The 21,646-nt window shown below is 44.6% G+C and overlaps 1 pseudogene; it reads left to right on the top strand.

The window, feature by feature from the left end:
- The first annotated feature begins 228 nt into the window (after window positions 1-228).
- On the top strand, window positions 229-4,918 carry LOC134729191 (intraflagellar transport protein 20 homolog; annotated as a pseudogene).
- Window positions 4,919-21,646: the final 16,728 nt, after the last annotated feature.

Here is a 21,646-nt window from a genome sequence, read left to right as displayed (position 1 = left end):
GAGTCACTGCAGTAGATCCAGACATCAAGGAAGGTTCCCAGAGTCCTGGTGCCTCAGTGCCCTTAGGCGGGTGAATACTGATGGGTGGAGACAGAATTGTTACAAATATATAATAAATAAGTTATAGTAAAGCAGAATTCAATCCAAAACTCAGAAGAAAAGCAGTCCCCTCCATTCTATTGCAAACCACCTCTAAACTTCGTGGCTTAAAACCACAAAACTCACATTTGCTCATGATTCTGCAACGTGGGCAGAGCTCGGCAGCGGCAGTTCATCTCTGTTCCACATGGCATCAGCTGAGGCTGCTCCACCGAGGCTGCAGGATCCAGTTCCAGAATGGCACACTCACGTCACTGGAAGTTGATGCTGGCTGGCAGCCAGGGCCTCCTCTTGGCCTCCTTACATAGTTAAGTTAAACTTCTGCAGCACAATAGTTGGGTTCCAAGTGGGAGCATCCCAGGAGGAAGCATCCCAGGCCAGGGGTAGGCGCTTTTCAAGCCTCTGCTGGCATCTTCTTGCTAGAGCCCTATTGGCCAAAGCTTGTCAGCTGACCAAGCCCAGAGTCAGTGTGGGAGGAGACTACACACAGTGGTGAATACTGGGAGCTGTGGTTTACCGAAGTGTCTGTCTGTCTGAACTTCTTTTTCCTAAGGCTCGCTTTGGTGCTCCTCACGCTCTCCCATCAGCCTCCTCTGAAACCTGGTTCCATCCAGTATCCTCTCTCTCACCTCGTCCATTGCTCCTTCTTCAACGAATCCCTCCTTTCAGCCAACAGACCCACTCAAGCCACAGCTATCCCCGAACAGCTCCGTTCAGCCCTGCGTCTCCCTCAAGGTGCCGTCCTGTCTCCCTCCATACCTTTGCTTCCAAAACCCTTCAAATAGCTGCTGAATGCTGGAAGCAGAACAAGTTCCCTAAAGCCAATTTGCTACATTTATGAAATATTCTAGGCTGGGCACTGTGGCTCACGCCTGTAATCCCAACACTTTGGGAGGCCAAGGCGGGCGGATCACAAAGTCAAGAGATCAAGACCACCCTGACCAACATGGTGAAACCCCGCCTCTCCTAAAAATACAAAAATTATCTGGGTGTGGTGGCAAGCACCCGTAGTCCCAGCTTCTTGGGAGGCTGAGGCAGGAGAATCGCTTGAATCCAGGAGGCAGAGGTTGTAGTGAGCCAAGATCGTGCCACTGCACTCCAGCCTGGCAACAGAGCCAGACTCTGTCTCAAAAAAAAAAAAAAAAAAAAGAGAAATATTCTGATTTGTCCATTCTAAAGAATTTTTTCTTTAATGTTTTCAATGAATACGAATATATACTGTTAATGAATGCATTAGTAAATATATTCAAGAATATACCCTTATGAATATAAATAAAAATCTATTGATAAGAAGTCTAAACTACTCGATGACTCTTAGGTTCCAGCAAGCCCATAGTCTGTGAATAGATTCACAAGTGGAATATATTCATATTCACTGAGAAAAACTTTCTTCAAAATTTTTGACAAATTTGCCAAAATTGGCACACATCTCTTAATTAAAAAATTTCATCCCTCCTTTCTTCCATCCATTCATCCATCCAACGGATATTTATTTGAATGCCGTGACATGCTCAGCACTGGGGCATAGTGTGGTGGAACACAGACCCAGCCCTGGCCCTCATAGAGTTTACAGTCTAGTAGGGGAGACAGTTACTCATTAAGTGATCATTTCAAACAAACCCTGAAACTGGCCGGCTGCCATGACTCATGCCTGTAATCCCAGCACTTTTGGAGGCCAAGATGAGAGGATCACTTGAGGTCAGGAGTTCGAGACCAGCCTGGCCAACATGGTGAAACCCCGTCTCTACTAAAAATACAAAAATCAGCTGGGTGTGGTGGCGGGTGCCTGTAATCCCAGCTACTCAGGAGGCTGAGGCAGGAAAACTGCTTGAACCCAGGAGGTGGAAGTTGCAGCGAGCTGAGATCGCGCCACTGCACTCCAGCCTGGGTGACAGAGTGAGACTCTGTCTCAATTAAAAAAAAAAAGAACACTGAAATTGCAATCTTGACCAGTGCTACCATACCTTTTCCAGCTCATGACACGCCCTTTGGCACGCACTGCTTTGGAATTTTGATCATACTGCTCCCTTTGCTGGCAATGCTCTTTCCCGCTTTCCCTGCTTGGCATATGCAGCTTCATTTTAAAACCCCAGTCAACAGCGCTCACTGTGGCTCTGGCTCCTATCCCCAGGAAAGATTAACTGCTCCATTATTTATGTTCTAGCAGCACTTGGCAGAAACTTCTAGCAGTGAACATATCAAACCATAATATATTATATCTGTGTCTTTTCTATTAGATCGTAAGTGCAATAGGGTCAAGAATTCTGTCTTCAGAGGCTTGGGTGGAGTGAGTGTGCATGTTTAAAAAGAGAGAAGTTTAAAAAAATGTTTAAAAAGAAAGAAGTCGGGGGGTGGGCGGGGGTGGTGGGCGAGGCGCAGTGGCTCACGCCTGTAATCCCAGCACTTTGGGAGGCAGAGGGGGCCAGATAGCTTGAGCTGAGTTTAAGACCAGCCTGGGCAACGTGGTGAAACCCCATCTCTACAAAAACATACCAAAAAAAAAAAAAAAAAAAATTAGCTGGGTGTGATGGCAAGCACCTGTAGTCCCAGCTACTCAGGAAGCAAAGGTGGGAGGATTGCTTGAGCCTGGGAGGTCGAGGCTGCAGTGAGCTGTGATCGCCCTTTGCACTCCAGCCTGGGAGACAGAGTGAGACCCTGCCTCAGAAAAAAAGGTATCCTTACCTGACATGGAAAAATTCCTCTGAGCACCCATTAGGGGACAGACACCTCCATTTACACTCATCCTTTTAAAGCCTCTTATAATTTGACCCACAATATAGACATCAAAAATAAGCTTGAGGGAGGCCCAGCAGCCATGGTGGCAGACAGGGCTGGCAGGTAAGGCTCTGGTGGCCACTGACTTGAGGGAGAACAGCCTGCTGACCTCAGCCAGGGCTGCAGCAGTGGGGCCAGTGCCAGACAAGGTGCTCCAAGGGGCTAGGACCAAGTGCAGTCATCTTTGCCTCTCTGGCATCTAGCAGCATTGACTAGATGCTCACACACTCGAGAAATATGTGTTAAGTGAACGGTCCCTGTGACAATCAAGCAGACTTTATTCTTTCCGATGACACACCTCCTGTGGCCGCCACTGTCACCCTGCAGAGCAGAATCACTCTTCTGCGGGGAAGCTGGAAGGGAAACAGGCCAGGACAGCCTGGGTGAAGCAGGACTGTGTTTTGATGAGCTGAGCAAGCCTGGGTGCGGGACCCTGAGGTTACGTAGCAGACCAGGGACCCCAAGGAAGAGTGCATGGATTTTGTGGGCAAAATCAGCCCATTTCAGAAATAGTTGGTGGTTTAATTGAGCCTGTGGACCAACTTGCAAAAGCAGCAGAAAAGGAGAAGAGGAAGGTAGTTGGTGCTTGGAACTTGCTCCAATTTATGGCAAAACACAGAGAAACCCAACAGCAACAACTTCTAGCACAAACAGCAGAAGAGAAAATGTGGCTAAAAAGGTGGTGGATTGAATATGAAGCCTCGTGGAAAGTAGATGCACAGAAGGAAACACATTTATTGGCCAGTTTATTTTCAGATGTGACTAATGACCTGAGTATGTCATGTGAGATGGAGTGTGAGGAATGCAGCCTTTCTGAAGGTGATAATACAAATCTGGAGGGGGCTTGTTTTAAACTTTAGTGCATATCTGCTGGGGAACATTGGTGCCATGTAGCCAGCAGCCACGGCAGTACAGGTACACATCTCTGGCATTCTTAGTCTGAACTAAACAGTCTGTAAATGTTGATCCTTTCGTTTTTTTGTTTTTGTTTTTTCTGTAAATTCACAAAGGCTTGGAAGGAAGAGCAATAAATTATTGTTTTCCAAATAAATAAACTTGAGAGAAAAATAATCCTTTTTCTCTTTTTTTTTTTTTTTTTTGAGACGGAGTCTCGCTCTGTCGCCCAGGTTGGAGTGCAATGGCGCAATCTTGGCTCAGTGCAACCTCCGCCTCCCGAGTTCAAATGATTCTCCTGCCTCAGCCTCCTGAGTAGCTGGGATTACAGGCGCCCACGACTATGCCCGGCTAATTTTTGTATTTTTAGTAGAGATGGGGTTTCACCATGTTAGTCAGGCTGGTCTCGAACTCCTGACCTCAGGTGATCCGCCTGCCTCGGCCTCCCAAAGTGCCAGGATTACAGGCACGAGCCACTGTGCCCGGCTGAGAGAAAAATAATACTTTTATGTATATGCTTTTATAGGCACAAGATATCTCTAGAAATATCCATGAGGAACTCTCGTATTCCATCAGATCTAAGATGCCCTCAATTATAAGATATACCATTGTTGCGTGCACAAGAAAGAAAAAAGACTGCTAAACGGAGAGGCAAAAGATTCAGAATAGCCAACACAATGTTGAAGAAAAAGAACAAGTCGGAAGACTGATACTACCCAACTTCAAGGCTTACTAAAAGCCACGGTAATCAAGAGACTGTGATATTGATAAAAGAATAGGCAAATAGATGAATAGAACAGAATAGAGAGCCCAGAAACAGACCCACATAGCTATACTCAACTGATGTTTGATAAAGGAGGAAGGATAATACAATGGAAAAAAAGACATTATTTTCAACAAATGGTCCTGGAACAACTGGACATCCATATGCAAATAAAAAAAAAAGGATTCAGACACAGACCTTGTACCCTTCATAAAAATGAAGTCGAAATGGCTCACAGACCTATATGTAAAGCACTAAACTATAAAACTTCTAGAAGACAACATAGGAGGAAATCTGGATGATGTTGGGTGTGGACATGACTTTTTTGATGCAACACCAAAGGCATTAACCATGAAAGAAATCATTGATAAATTGGACTTCAATAAATTAGAGAAACTTCTGCTCTGTGAAAAACACTGTCAAGAGAATTAGAAGACAAGCCACCAACTGGGAAAAAATATTTGGAAAAGACACCTGATAAAAGATTGTTATCCAAAATATACAAAGAACTGTTAAAGCTCAACAATAAGAAAATGAACAACCCAGCTGAAAAATGGACAAGAGACTGGAACAGACACTTCACCAAAGATTTTACAAATGAAGTAAGCATGTGAAAAGATGCTCCACATCATGTGTCATCAGGGAACTTCAAATTAAATCAACAATGCGAGGACCCAAACACGTGTGTTGCTCCACATCCTCACCAGCATTTAGTGTTGTCAGGGTTCTGGATTTGGGTCATCTCATTGAATCAGTGTGAATGAATGAACTCTCATTCATTGCTGATGGGAACACAAAATGCTACAGCTTCTTTGGAGGACAATTTGATGGTTTCTTTTGTGTTTTTTTTTTTTTTGAGACGGGGGCTTGCTCTGTCACCCAGGCTGGAGTGCAGTAGCAAGATCACGGCTAACTGCAGTCTCTAACTCCTGGGCTCAAGCAATCCTCCCACCTCAGCCTCCTGAATAGCTGGGACTACAGGCATGTGCTACCATACCAGGCTAATTTCTAAAAAAAAAATTGTGTAGAGACAGAGTCTTCGTATGTTGCCCAGGCTGGTCTCAGACTCCCGGATTTGTGATCTTCCTACCTCGGACTTCCAAAGTGTCGAGATTGCAGGCATGAGCCACCACACCCAGCCTACTTTGGCAATTTCTAACAAAACTAAATATACTTTCACCATATGAACTAGCAACTCTGCTGCTTGGTATTGACCCAAATGAATGAAAAACTGGTGCCCACACAGAAATCTGCCCATGGATGTTTATAATCAGGTTTATTTATAATCGTCAAAACTTGGAAGCAAGCAAGATGTCCTTCAGTAGGTGAATGCATAAATAAACTATAGGTACATCCAGACAATGGAATATTATTCAGCACTAAAGGAAATGGGCTTTGGGTGATAATAATGTGTCAATGTAAGTTCATTGATTATAACAAATTTACCTCTCTGCTGCAGAATGTTGATAGTGGGGGAGGCTGTGTATGTGTGGGGCCAGGGAGTGTATGAGAACTCTCTGTACTTCTAAATTTTGCTGTGAACTAAAACTGCTCTAAAAGATAAAGTCTATTTAAAAAAAGACTGCCAGTTAACTATATGACATGATGCCATAACGACAGCCTTGCATGACACATGATTGATCACACCAGCCCTTCACGGCTTTGAAATTTCTTGCATCTATTCTGAGAGATCTGGCAATTTCCCCAGTCTTAAATAGCATTGTCTGGCATGAATTTGAGTAGGTAACACTCCTTTATCTCTTTTGGGTATCTTCCACTTTGGGGTCCTCAAATGGACCAAGCATGCATCAGCAGCATCAATATCACCAAAGGGCTTGTGAGACATGTGGAATCTGAGGCCAGACGCGGTGGCTCACGCCTGTAATCCAAGCATTTTGGGAGGCTGAGGTGGGCAGATCATGAGGTCAGGAGTTCGAGACCATCCTGCCTAACACGGTGAAACCCCGTCTCTACTAAAAATACAAAAAATTAGCCAGGCATGGGGGTGTGTGCCTGTAGTCCCAGCTACTTGGGAAGCTGAGGCAGGAGGATCGCTTGAACCCGGGAGGCTGAGGTTGCAGTTAGCAGAGATCGCACCATTGCACTCCAGCCTGGGTGACAGAGCAAGACTCCATCTCAAAAAAAAACAAAAAAACAACAAAAAAAAGAAATGCGGAATCTGACCCATGCCAGACTTAGTGAATCAAAATCTGTGTTTTATTCAGATCCCAGCGGATTTGTGTGCAGATTGCAGTCAGAGAGGTACTGCTGCTGAAAACTTCTCAATGGTTGCTCTGCAAGAAAATATGGAATGGAAATCATTACTCCAACAATTCATAAATTCGCTTCACTAATATCAATTTTGCACCTCACTGTTGTTTCTGTAACTTTCTGCATCCACAGCGACCTTTCATTTCAATGCTGATAGTACCATCTTTTTGAAGATATTTTAAATAGCAAGTAAACTCAGCACATGTAGCGTCAACAATGCACATAAATCATTTGAAATGATGACAATACCAAAGCTATAGTCAAGTTTGCTCAAGTGCAGGCAACGGTATCAATGTGATGAGAGCCACCTAGCTGACAGCTATTGTAAGACACATCCTGATTTCAGAGATGTTAAAATGTGAAAAAAAATGTATATCTTAGAAGTCAATGAAATATGGTAACAAAATAGGCTGCTTCTGGGGTAGGAACTGGATGGCTAGAGAATAAATGGGAGGGAGATATTTCATTGTATCTTCTATTTTGTAACCCCAGGACCCAAACCCCAAATCTCTGAATCACTTGTGTACTACTCAGTGATAGTAGACACTGTTTTTAATGTAATTTAAAATTGACTTGGCTTGGTGGTGGCTTATATCTGTAATCCCAGCACTTTGGGAAGCCAAGGCGGGTAGATCACCTGAGGTCAGGAGTTCAAGACCACCTTGGCCAACATGGTGAAACCCTGTCTCTATTAAAAATACAAAAATTAGCCAGGCATGGTGGCGGGCACCTGTAATCCTAGCTATTCGGGAGGCTGAGGCAGGAGAATTGCTTGAACCCAGGAGGTGGAGGTTGCAGTGAGCTGAGAACGTGTCATCATATTACAGCCTGGGTGACAAGAGCGAGACTCTGTCTCAAATTTAAAAAAAAAAATTGCCTTGGCTTGGCTGGGTGCAGTGGCTCATGTCTGTAGTCCCAGCACTTTGGAGGCCAAGGCAGGAGGATCACTTGACCCCAGAAGTTCAAGGAAACATGGCAAAACCCCATCTCTACAAAAAATTTAAAAGCTAGCCAGGCATGGTGGTACTTGCCAGTGGTTCCAGCTACTCAGGAGGCTGAGGACGGGAGATGGCTGGAGCCTGGGAGGTCTAGGCTGCAGTGAGCTATGATCACACCACTGCATTCCAGCCTGGGCAACAGAGCAAGACCCTGTCTCAAAAAAAAAAAACAAAAAAAACTGACTTGCCTTTTTGGAAGGCTCTATGTTTCAAGGTTATAGTAAAAAACAAAAGAAAACAAAAATCTCTAAAACTTCGGAGACTTTTCCACAAATACTATTAAATGACTTATGCTCCTCATTTGTAACTGTTTTTTTTTTTTTCTTATTTGGGTGTGAAGGGATGGGTGGAGATGATGGGAAGGCTTACATTTATCCCTGTTGAATAAGAGGCTGTTGGAGTCAGCCCACAGGTCTAAAACTTTGATTTTCTAATTCTAGGGTGCATCAGAGCCACCTGGAGGGCTTACTAAAACACAGATTTCTGCTGGGCGCGGTGGCTCATGCCTTAATCCCAGTACTTTGGGAGGCTGAGGTGGGTGGATCACTTGAGGTCAGGAGTTCGAGACCAGCGTGGTCAACATGTCGAAACCCCGTCTCTACTAAAAATACAAAAATTAACCGGGCATGGTGGCGGGCATCTGTAGCCCCAGCTACTCAAGAGACTGAGGCAAGAGAATTGCTTGAACCGGGGTGCAGAGGTTGCAGTGAGCCAAGATCACGCCACTGCACTCCAGCCTGGGCAATGGAGTGAGACTCTGTCTCAAAAAAAAAAAAAAAGAAAGAAAGAAAGAAAGAAAAAAAAAAAAGAGATTTCTGGGTCCCACTCCTGGAGTTTCTGATTTCGATAAGTCTGAGGTGGAGCCTAAGAATTTGCATGTCTAACAAGTTCCCAGGTGACGCTGATAGTGCTAGTCTGAGGACTACACTTCGGTCAGTTGCTATAGCCAGCCTGTGGAAATTCCTTTGGATCATGATGCCATCCTTAAGATTCTTCATTAGCTGTCCCTCTCAGCCTATTTTCTGTACCTTCATCTAAATCATTGACAAAAAGTTGAACAAGGAGAGACTGAGGACCCAGCTTTGCAGCAAGAAGCTTCAGACTGCCAAGGATCTACTCATCAGTTCTTGTAGGATATGATGGGTTTCCATCAGCGAGAAACCAATAGTCATACTCCTCAGCCTACAAGCTCCATCCTGTTCGTGGAAACAGCCCAAGGAACTTTGTGAAAACCTTGCTGACATCTAGGCAGGCACAGGGTTTATGTATTCCAGTCCACACTTTTGAGGGTTGTTGCCATGCCCTGTTGAAGGCTGTGTGACCGTTGGCAATTGCCTAGTTTTCTTTCTCCATCTCATTTGGGGTGAGAGAGGCAGGAGCCAGCTCAGATGCACGAGTTTAAATTAGTCACACTCCTCAGCATCACTGGTCCCCGAAAGATTCTTGTTTTATTTAGTTGATTATACCCCGTATTAATCAGAGTAGGCTAGGATTGAGAGGTGACAGCATGATGGCAGCCCTCACAGCCCTTGCTCGCTCTTGGTGCCTCCTCGGCCTCGGCGCCCACTCTGGCCGCGCTTGAGGAGCCCTTCAGCCCGCCACTGCACTGTGGGAGCCCCTTTCTGGGCTGGCCAAGGCCGCAGCCGGCTCCCTCAGCTTGCAGGGAGGTGTGGAGGGAGAGGCGCGGGCGAGAACCAGGGCTGCCCGCAGTGCTTGCAGGCCAGCGCGAGTTCCGGGTGGGCGTGGGCTCGGCGGGCCCCGCACTCCTAGCGGCCGGCCCCGCCGGCCCCGGGCAGTGAGGGGCTTAGCACCTGGGCCAGCAGATGCTGTGATCAATTTCTCGCCGGGCCTTAGCTGCCTTCCCGTGGGGTAGGGCTCGGGACCTGCAGCCCGCCATGCCTGAGCCTCCCCGGATCCGCCGAGGGCTCCTGCACGGCCGGAGCCTCCCCTATGAGCGCCACCCCTGCTCCACGGGTGCCCAGTCCCATCGACCACCCAAGGGCTGAAGAGCGCGGGGGCACGGTGTGGGACTGGCAGGCAGCTCCACCTGCGGCCCCGGTGCGGGATCCACTGGGTGAAGCCAGCTGAGCTCCTGAGTCTGGTGGGGACTTGGAGAACCTTTATGTCCAGCTAAAGGATTGTAAATACACCAATCGGCACTCTGTATCTAGCTCAAGGTTTGTAAACACACCAATCAGCACCCTGTGTCTAGCTCAGGGTTTGTGAATGCACCAATGGACACTCTGTATCTAGCTACTCTGGTGGGGACTTGGAGAACCTTTGTGTCCACACTCTGTATCTAGCTAATCTAGTGGGGAGGTGGAAAACTTTTGTGTCTAGCTCAGGGATTGTAAACGCACCAATCAGCACCCTGTCAAAACGGACCAATCAGCTCTCTGTAAAATGGACCAATCCACTCTCTGTAAAATGGGCCAATCAGCAGGATGTGGGTGGGGCCAGATAAGAGAATAAAAGCAGGCTGCCCGACCCAGTAGTGGCAACTGGCTGGAGTTCCCTTTTGCGGTGTGGTTTCGTTATTCTTTCGCTCTTTGCAATAAATCTTGCTTCTGCTCACTGTTTGGGTCTACACTGCCTTTATGAGCTGTGACACTCACCAGGAAGGCCTGCAGCTTCACTCCTGAAACCAGCGAGACCACGAACCCACCAGAAGGAAGAAACTCCAAACACATCCCAATATCAGAAGGAACAAACTCCAGACACGCCGCCTTTAAGAACTGTTACACTCACCGCGAGGGTCTGCAGCTTCATTCTTGAAGTCCGTGAGACCAAGAATCCTCCAATTCCGGGCACAGGATTATGCTGCAGTAACAAACAACCCAAGTCCCAGGAGCTTAAAACAAGAGTTTATTTTTCACCAAAATTACCTATTTAATAATGCAGGTTGGCAAGATGGAGGCTAGGGGAGGGTTCAGCTAGTTGTATTCTTTCAGGGATCCAGGGTGATGGAAGTTTCTTCTCAACTTTTGTCTTCAGGATCATCTGTGGTAGTGGATTAGAGCATTGAATGATCTTCCATCACAAGTTAAATGCTCTGGTCTAAGCTAGCACACATGACTTCACCCACAACTCTTCAGGCAGCACTGCTTCCATGACCTTGCCCAACTACAGGGTGGAGGAGGCAGAGAAGTACAATCCACCCAGGAGCTTGGGAGGAAAGGAGAATAGCCTCTGACTCATAGAAGACTCCATGGCAGCTGCTTTTGTCTCCCTTTGTCACTGCCACGCCTCCTCTTCCTCCATAAATAGACATTCCAGTGCTTTTGGTGTGTATCCTCTTTATTTGCATGTGTTCTTGCAAAATGTGTAGCGTTGTATTATGGACATGTGCTTGTGATGTATGTAGATCTATTGCGCTGCAAGGCTTTTAGTCTATTTCTCTTTTTTTTTTTTAAATTTAACACTTTTTAATATCCATCCATTTTGCTAAATGTGAATCTAGTCTTATAACTGCTGCGCATATCACATTTTACTTAGTCACTCTCTCAGTGATGGGTATTTAGATCACATCTCCTTGCTGTCATAATACCACTGTGAACTTTTTTTTTTTTTTTTTGCCTGATGAGAAGGCATTTTTATATATTGGGGCTAACCTCTGTCTTTTACATTCCATGTGTATTTTATCAGTCTGTGATATGTATGTTAACTTTCTTCATGTCTCCCATGGAATCAAAATCCTTAATTTTGGCCAGGCATGGTGGCTCATGCCTGTAATCCCAGCACTTTGGGAGGCCAAGGTGGGCAGATCCTTTGAGGTAAGACAGGCAGATCACTTGAAGTCAGGAGTTCAAGACCAGCCTGGCCAACATGGTGAAATCTCATCTCTACTAAAAATACAAAAATTAGCCAGGTGTGGTGGTGCACGCCTGTAATCCCAGCTACTTGGGAGGCTGAGGCATGGGAATCACTTGAACCTGGAAGGTGGAGGTTGCAGTGAGCCGAGGTCACGCCACTACACTCCAGCCTGGGCAACAGAGCAAGACTGTCTCAAAAAAAAAAAAAATCCTTAATTTTGTATTATCAAATCAGTGAAATTGTTGCCTATAGATATACTTTCAGAGTTTTAAAAAATTCTTCTGTATCCCTCTGTTGTCCTATATTATAATTCATATACTTTATTATTTTCCATTTTCAAATTTAGATATAGAATCCATTGGATTTCCAGCTTCATATATAGTATTAGGGAGATATGCAATTGTATTTTTCTTTATATGAGTAATCAGTCTTCCCAATGCAACTTATTAAATATTCTGTCCTTTCATAATTGGCATGTGGTGATTACTTTTTCTGTATCTATGGTGTCTGCAGCTGTCTCATTTATTTATTTGTATATTTTCTTTTTCTATATTAACTAGTCCTACCATAAGTCTATGTACTGATACATATTTTCAAAGAACCAACTTTTGGTTTTATGAATTTTCTTTGTTTTCTGTTTCATTAAATTTTTAATTTTTAAATTCCTTCTTATTTCTTTATGCCTGCTTTATTACTCTTTCTCCAACTTCTTGAGCTAAATATTTACCCATTTATTTAAATCTATTTTGTTCTCTGGTAAATGTAAGGAAAGCTATATATTTAACTCTCTAAGTAAGTATTGCTTTAAGCATGCCACTCAGGATTTGACTTATATTAATCATCATTCAACTCTCAGAATTACATAATTTCCCCTATGGTTTTTTAACCCAAGAATTATAAAATAATGTTTTGTTTCCAGATATATGAGATTTTTGGTTATCATTTTGTCATTGACATATATTTTTTAGTCAGATAACGTAATCTGTGAGTTGTATTTTATTTAAGCTGCCTTCATGGTATTGTATATGGAAAATTTGTTGTAAGCATTCCGTGTGCTTAAAAAAATGTAGGCTAGATGCAGTGGCTCACATTTCTAATCTTAGTACTTTGAGAGGCTGGGGTGGGAGGATCCCTGAGCCCAGGAGTTCAAGACACACCTGGTCATCATAGCAAGACCCCATCTCTATGCAAAAAAAAAAGTTTTACTAGTTGGGGGTGGTGGCGTTTGCCTGTGGTCCCAGCTACTTGGGAGGCTGAGGTGGGAGGATTGCTTGAACCCCGGAGGTCAAGGCTGCAGTTAGTAGTGATCGTGTCACTGCACTCCAGCCTGGGTCACAGAGTGAGGACACACAAAAAATGTATATCCTCTGAATTGCTTGTATTAGTCTGTTTTCCTACTGCTATAAAGAACTGCCCAAGACTGGGTAATTTATAAAGGAAAGAGGTTTAATTGACTCACAGTTCAGCATGACTTCGGAGGCCTCAGGAAACTTACAATCATGACGGAAGGCAAAGAGAGGAGGCAAGACACCTTCTATACGAGGCAGCAGGAAGGAGAAGTGCTGAGTGAAGGGGGAGGAGCTCCTTATAAAGCCATCAGATCTCATGAGAACTCACTGACTATTATGAGAACAGCATGGGGGAAACCGCCCCCATGATTCAATTACTTCCACTTGCTCTCTCCCTTGACACATAGGGATTACGGGGATTATAACTCAAGATGAGATTTAGGTGGGGACACAAAACCTAACCATATCATTGCTTAAGCATACTAATTTTATTTTTCAGATCTTCTAGAGCTCTGCCTTTTTGTTATTATTGTTGCTATTACTTGATCTACCAGTTTTTGAGAAGAGTGAATTAAAATCCTCACTGCAGGCCAGCCACGGTGGCTCACGCCTGTAATCCCAGCACTTTGGGAGGCTGAGACTGGCGGATCACCTGAAGTCAGGGGTTTGAGACCAGCCTGGCCAACATGGTGAAAACGCAAATCTACAAAAATATAAAAATTAGCCGGGCATGATGGTGGGTGCCTGTAATCCCAGCTACTCGGGAGGCTGAGGCATGAGTATTGCTTCAACCCAGGAGGTGGAGGTTGCAGTGAGCCAAGATCATGTCATTGCACTCCAGCCTGGGCAACAGAGTGAGACTCCCTCTCCAAAAATAAAAATAAAAAGAATAAAATAATAAAATAAAATCCTCAATGCAATTGATTTACCTATTTCTCCCCAGTTGGTCAGTACTGCTTTATATATTTAGGTGGTATTGTTAGCCAAATATATAGTCCTTTATATGTTTACATGATATTATTGGGTAAAATATATATATATTCTTTTTATTTTTTATTTTTATTTTTGAGACAGAGTGAAGTCCAGACTGGAGTGTAGTGGTATGATCTCAGCTCACTGCAACCTCCATCTCCCGGATTCAAGTGATTGTCGTGCTTCAGCCTCCTGAATAGCTGGGATTACAGGCATGTGCCACCATGTCTGGCTAATTTTTGCATTTTTAGTAGAGAAGGGGTTTCGCCATGTTGGCCAGGCTGGTCTTGAACTCCTGACCTCAAGTGATCTGCCTGCTTCTGCCTCCCAAAGTGCTGAGATTACAGTTGTGAGCCAATGAGCCCAGCTAATATATATCTATTCTTTATATGCCAGTATATAATGCTCCTCTTGCCCCTTATGATATGTATATTTTGGTCTTAAATTCTGTTTTGTCAGTGATTCTGGTTGCTATCCCAGGTTTCTTTTGGTTCATATTTGCTTGGTATTTTCCCTGTCTCTGGATGATTTCTATGTAGACATTTCCTTGTGTATTCTTCAGCTTCACTAAAATGTTTCTAGATGTGAATTTTTAAAATTACGCTTTATTTATTATCAAAAATAGTAATTGGCCGGGCACGGTGGCTCATGCCTGTAATCCCAGCACTTTGGGAGGCTGAGGCGGGTGGATCACAAGGTCAGGAGATCGAGACCATCCTGGCTAATATGGTGAAACCCTGTCTCTACTAAAAATACAAAAAATTAGCCAGGCGTGGTGGCAGGCGCCTGTAGTCCCAGCTACTTGGGAGGGTGAGGCAGGAGAATGGCATGAACCCGGGAGGCGGAGCTTGCGGTGAGCCGAGATAGCGCCACCGCAGTCCAGCCTGGATGACAGAGCAAGACTCCGTCTCAAAAAAAAAATTAATCTTTAAAATTATTTTTAGTCAGTTTTGGAAAATACGTAGCTGTTATCACTTTAAATATTTCCTGTTGTGGCAGACACACTCTAAGGTGCCCCTTCTCTCCATCGATCTCTACCTCCTGGTGTTCATGCCTTTGTGTAATCCCCTCCCCTTGTGGGTGGGCAGAACCTGTGACCTGCTTCTAAGCAATAGGATATGGTGATGGTGATAGGCTGTCACTTTTGTGAGTGTTACATTATATAAGAGTCTGTCTTTTTTGGCTCACTCCAGAGGCTCTCCTTGCTTGCTAGATGAAGTAAACAGCCAAGTAGGGAAAGCTCATGTGGCAAGGAACTGTGGGTGGCTTTGAGAAACTGTGGATGGCGTCCAAGAGCTGCCAGCAAGAAGCCGGGGCCTTCTTGCCCACAACTGCAAGGGAAAAATTTCTGACCACAATCTGAGCAAACTTTGAAGCAGACTCTTCCCCCATTGAGCCTCCAGATGAGAATGCAGCCCAGCCAACACCTTGATTGCTGTCTGCAAAACCTTAAGCAGAGGATCCAGTTAAGCCATGTGCAAGCTCCTGGCCAACAGAAACTGTAAAACAATAAATGTGTGTTATTTGAAGCCACCAATTTAAAAAACGAAAACAGTCAACCCCCTGTATCTGCAGGTTCCATGTCATTGGATTCAACCAGCTGCAAATTAAAAGTATTTGGAAAAAATACAAATAAAAAACCAATACAGTATGACAACTATTTACATTGTATTAGGTATTATAAGTAACCTAGAGAGGATTTCAAGTTTATGGGAACATGTGCACAGGTTACATGCAAATATTATGCCATTTTATATAAGGGACTTGTGTGTCTGTGAATTTTGCTATCTTTGGGGGATCCTGGAACCAATCCCCCAAGGTTATCAAGAGAATAACCATACATCTCCTTTTATCCTTTTTATTCTTTCCTTCTGAGACTCTGATTAGATAGATATTTTAGACCTTCTCATTCTGTCTTCCATATCTCTTAACTTTCATGTCTTCCATCTCCTTGTCTCTCTGGGTAACTCCTTTGTGTATAACTTCCAGTTAACTAATTCTTTCTTTGTTTGAGACAGGGTCTTTCTCTGTCACCCAGGCTAGAGTGTAGTGTCATGGTCTCACTGGCTCACTTCAACCTCTGCCTCCGAGGCTCAGGTGATCCTCCTGCCTCAGCCTCCCGAGTGGCTGGGACCACAGGCATGTGCCACCATACCTGGGTAATTTTTTGTATTTTTGTAGAGATGGGGGTCATACTATGTTGTCCAGGCTGGTCTCAAACTCCTGGGCTCAAGTGATCCTCCAGCCTTGGCTTCCCAAAGTGCTGGGATTACAGGCATGAACCACTGTGTCTGGCCACTGCTGGTCATTTTTGACAGTATCTTGTTGTTTACTTAGTTTTGTGATTCCTCAACATTTCGTACATACTTATCTTAAGTCTGTAACTGACAGTTCAAATATCTAAAGTCCCTGGAGGTCAAACTCTATGGTTAATTGTCTCCAGACTTTCATTCATAGCGGTTGGTTTCCTTGTGTTTTGATCACCTTTGATTGTGAGCTCATTTTAGCTGACCTGTCTGTGGAAAATGTGGAGACCTAAATTGAGAAATGCTTTCTCAGAGCAGAGAGGATTTGCATTTGAACCCATAGGAGCTATTGATCTGGATTTATTCCAACCCCCAATCCAGGCTCTTATGCTTAATCTGGGAAACTCAGATACATTCTCTCTCACCTTGCCACAGGTCCAAGGCCTAGGTTTCAAGTAAATGCCACCCTTGATGGAGATGAATAGTTTGGTTTTGTCTCAAAACATTTTACTTCTTTTAAATTTTTTGGGGGGAGGCTTGGTGTTATCCCTTATGGCCTGTAAGTTTAGGAAATCAAAAAAGCCATATTTTACACGGAATTCAGTTGGTTTGAAGAATGTATTCTCCCTATTTCCTGATAATCTAGTCCACCACTGCTAAAATCTTTTGGTTTCTTTTTAAATATGCCTATTGTAGACAATTTATTGCTGGATTTTTTTACCTGCTCTGAGAGTCTCTAACTTTTAGTTGATGAATTTATTGCATTTACAATGGTTGTAATTGCTGTTAGAAAAGTACAAATTTCTATTCCTATCTTGATTTTTTATTTATTGCCTTTTCTTTTTATCACCTCCTTTTCACTGGATAGATCAAATTTTCCTCTGTTGTCTTAAAAGCTACACATTCTATTTTATGGTTAAAAGCTACACATTCTATTCTGTGGTTACGGTTAAAAGCTATACATATCTATCTTATGGTTAAGAGCTTTGTTTATTTGCTTCTACTGCAATCTTAAGTTTATCACTCTTATCTTCCCCTTAAAAGACAAGTAAAATCTGTATTCCTATTTACCCCATCTATTTTTATTTTTATTTTAACTATTTTAATATGTAATATTTCCACTTGATTCTTCTTATGACTTCATTCCTGATATACTCGTTAATTAATATAACATCACTGCAGAACTTGGCATCTTAAAACAACAAACATTTATTTATGTATTTATTTATTTATTTTTTTCTGAGACAGCGTCTCTCTCTGTTGCCCAGACTGGAGTGCAGTGGTGTGATTTCGGCTCTCTGCAACCTCTGCCTCAGCCTCCCTAATAGCTGGGATTACAGGCACTCGCCACCATGCTTGGCTAATTTTTTTTATTTTTGGTAGAGACGGGGTTTCACCATGTTGTCCAGGCTGGTTTCAACTCCTGACCTCAGGTGATCTGCCCACCTCAGCCTCCCAAAGTGCTAGGACTATAGGCGTGAGCCACACCACCCAGCCATTGAAACAACAAACGTTTATTATTTCAGTTTCCATGGGTCAGAAATTTAGGAGTGGCTTAGTTAGGTGGCTCTGGCTCATAATCTCTCATGAGTTTGCGGCCAAGGCTGCTGTTAAGTGAAGGCATGCCTGGGGCTGGAGGACTGGTTTCCAAGGTTGCTCACTCACAAGGCTGTAGGCAGGAGGCCTCAGGTCCTTGCTGACTCTTTGTAGGAGGGATCAGTTCCACAACACATGGGCCTCTCAGTAGCGTTTCTTGAGAACCTCCCTATATAGCAGCTGGCTTTTTCCAGAACCACCGACCCAACACGGTGAAAGCAAGAAGAAGCCATGGTGTATTTTATGACTGTCATTTCTGCCATAGTCCATTCGTTAGAAGTGAATCATTAGTCCAGCTCATACTCAAGGAGGGGGGAATTAATCACTACTTGAAGAGAGGATTATGAAATAATTTAGGTACATAGTTTAAAACGACCCCATCTGTTAATATTACTAATACTCTTAACTCTTTGAAGATTCCTATTTTAAATCCTTAGGAATTTTGCTTCCCGTACTATATTTTGTCCCATTTTCTCCACGTCTGTGTATGTACTAGGGCATGTACTCCTCAGCTATCTGTAGGTTTCCTTGGAAATATCCAATACTCTATTTCTTGGGGACATTCATGTCCTCTCAGGTGCCCCGATGAGTTCATGGAGAATGACATGGGCCAGGCACGGTGGCTTATGCCTGTAATCCCAGCACTTTGGGAGGCCGAGGTGGGTGGATCACCTGAGGTCAGGAGTTCGAGACCAGCCTGGCCAACATGGCGAAACCCCGTCTCTACTAAAAATACAAAAATTAACCGGGCATGGTGGCAGGCGCCTGTAATCCCAGCTACTCGGGAGGCTGAGGCAGGAGAATCACTTGAACCCGGGAGGCGGAGATTGCAGTGAGCCCAGATTGCACCACTGCACTCCAACCTGGGCAACAAAAGTGAAACTCCATTTCAAAAAAAAAAAAAAAAAAGAAAAGAAAGAAAGAGAATGGCATGGATGGAGCCAAGCATACAGCCCCTGGCACCATGCAATCACAACTGATTCCCCATCCTCCCCTTCCTGTTTGTCACTGGGCCACCAAGCAATGCCTCTGGTCAGGTATTCATGCTTGAACTCTTAGGAGGAAGCTGTGCTGTGAGGAGGACGCTTTCCCACGGGACTTCACCAGCCCTGGGGGTGAGACAGAGAAGGGGGGAAAAGTGAATGTTTGAGGGAATCTGGTCATCCCATACCTGTTCTCACCAGCTTCTCACTCCAGCTGTGCTACTAGGGTGCCCTGATATTACCCCACCATCACTGGAACCTGAGCTATTGCTCCTGACTTCTATCACAAAGAGGCAGTGGGGCAGCAATGACTGTCCCAATCAATGTGGGGAAGAAGTAAGAGAAGGCCCTGAGAGAGCTCTTCCAACCCTTCCTCCCACTGGTGGATCAGGTGGATGCCCACTGCCATGGACACTTTAGTTCACAGCAGCTCTTGCTCTTCCTGGGAGCTCTGACAGTTTCTAGGTTTGTTGCTCAGGTCCAAGCTTCTCTGCTTCTGTAGTTTCTCTGGGGTTGACTTTGTGAACAGGAACCTGCAGCCCACCCTAGATTGCTATCTTCTGAGGAATCAGAAGTGCTCCCACTCCTGTTTCTTTTCTCTGAGTCTCTATAAAATAATGACAGGGTGTGGATTAGATCAGGGCCACACACTCAAATGTCTGCTGGAGCTGGCTAGATTAAAATAATAAATAGGCTGGGTGCAGTGGCTCATGCCTGCAATCACAGCACTTTGGGAGACCGAGGAGGGTGGATCACTTGAGGTCAGGAGTTTGGGATGAGCCTGGCCAACATGGTGAAACCCTGTCTCTACTAAAAATAACAAAATTAGCTGGGCATGGGGACGGGCACCTATAATCCCAGCTACTTGGGAGGCTGAGGCAGGATAATTGCTTGAACCCGAGAGGCGAAGGTTGCAGTGAGCCAAGATCGTGCCACTGCGCTCCAGCCTGGGTGACAGAGTGAGACTCCATCTCAAAATAAAATAAAATAAAGTAATGAATGAAGCTGGTCAAGGGAGAGGCACTAGGGAATGGCAGGGCCAGGGTGGACGGGAGTGTGTATGCTGCATGTACCTGCTTCATCTATTGAGAGCAGTGATACCCACTGCTGGGCAGGAAGGAAGGTCAGTGCTATCATGAAGCCAGAAAGGCTGATTTGATGGGAAATTTTATTCATTTAATTATCTGAGGGTTGAATTCAGCTGGAGTCACCAGTTTGCCATCCCTGGTTTTTTAATCCCTAAAGGTTTTTTTCAGATTTAACAAGCCAGAAGTCTTGGAGTCTGGAGTATTACCTTGAGTAACCTGCCAGGCTAAGAACTTTCTCAAATATGGTAAAAACGCCCATTTGGCACAGCCCGTCCTTAGTAAGCCCATACTAGAGCCTTGTCTAGTTCACCAGCCTGCAATTCTTGGAATCTGCTTGTTCCTCTTTTAGAAAATTAGAACAACATTTGCCCATTTCCAGTCAGGTGGGGCCTCACCCATTCTCCAAAATTCTTCCAAGATTATAAACACTAGTGGAGCCTTGGAATTTACCACAGCAGCCCTTGTTGACTTTAGCTTTTTGATTTTTTTCTTTTTAAACCAGCCTCACCTCTTTCTATGCTTTATTTCCCCCCATACTCTCTTTCTATGGGACTCTATCATTGAAAAAATATTTGTCTTGGCCCAGTATGGTGGCTCATACCTGTAGTCCCAGCACATTGGGAGGCTAAGGCAGGAGGATCACTTGAGCCCAGGAGTTCGAGACCAGCCTGAGCAACATGGCAAAATCTAGTCTTTATGAAAAATACAAAAATTAGCCAGGTGTGGTGGCAGCTACTCAGGAAGCTGAGGTGACAGCTACTAGTCCCATCCACTCAGGAAGATGAGGTGGAAGGATTCCTTGAGCCCAAGAAGTAAAGGCTGTGGTAAGCCTTGGTTGTGCCACTGCACTCCAGCCTGGTTGACAGAGCAAGACCCTGTCTCAATAAAATAAAAAATGAAAAATAATTTGTCTTTACTCTGACAGACCAGGTTTTTTGTTTGCTTGTTTGTTTGTTTGTTTTTTGAGACGGAGTTTCATTCTCATTGCCCAGGCTGGAGTGCAATGGCACAATCTTGGCTCACCGCAACCTCCGACTCCCGGGTTCAAGCGATTATCCTGCCTCAGCCTCCTGAGTAGCTGGGATTACAGGCATGCACCACCACACCCAGCTAATTTTGTATTTTTAGTAGAGATGGGGTTTCTCTATGTTGGTTAGTCTGGCCTCGAACTCCCGACCTCAGGAGATCCGCCCACCTCAGCCTCCCAAAGTGCTGGGATTACAGGAGTGAGCCACTGCGCCTGGCCTCAGACCAGGTTTTGACTCTTTCTTCTCACATACCTCTTTCCCCACTTACATCCAGTCAAATGCAGAATCCCATCATAGTTGTGCCATCTTAGGCAAATCACCTAAATTCTCTGTAGCTCAGTGTTCTCTTCTGTAAAACGGAAGAGTTGAACTGGTTGGTCACTGAGGTCCCTTGGAAGACTATCTTTGGGTTAGGGATCCCTTTGACAATTGGTTAAAAACAGTGGCCCCGGGGCCAGGTACAGTGGCTCACGCCTGTAATCCTAGCACTTTGGGAGGCCGAGGTGGGCAGATCACTTGAGGTCAGGAGTTCCATACCAGTCTGGTCAACATGGTGAAACCCCGTCTCTACTAAGAATACAAAAATTAGCCGGGCACGGTGGTGGGCGCCTGTAATCCCAGCTACCCAGGAAGCTAAGGCAGGAGAATCACTTGAACCCGGGAAGCGGAGGTTGCATTGAGCCAAGATCACGCCATTGCACTCCAGCCTGGGTAACAAGAGCGAGACTCCATATCAAAACAAACAAACAAACAAACAAACAAAAACAAACAAAAAAACCCCCCCAAACCAAACAAAACAAAAACGGTGGCCCTTCATTTCAGAAAAGCAAT

Source organism: Pan paniscus, chromosome 16 (assembly GCF_029289425.2).
Source record: "Pan paniscus chromosome 16, NHGRI_mPanPan1-v2.0_pri, whole genome shotgun sequence".
Lineage (NCBI taxonomy): Eukaryota > Metazoa > Chordata > Mammalia > Primates > Hominidae > Pan > Pan paniscus.
Note: the sequence above shows the minus strand (reverse complement) of the source record. Positions and strands in the feature narration are given on the sequence as shown.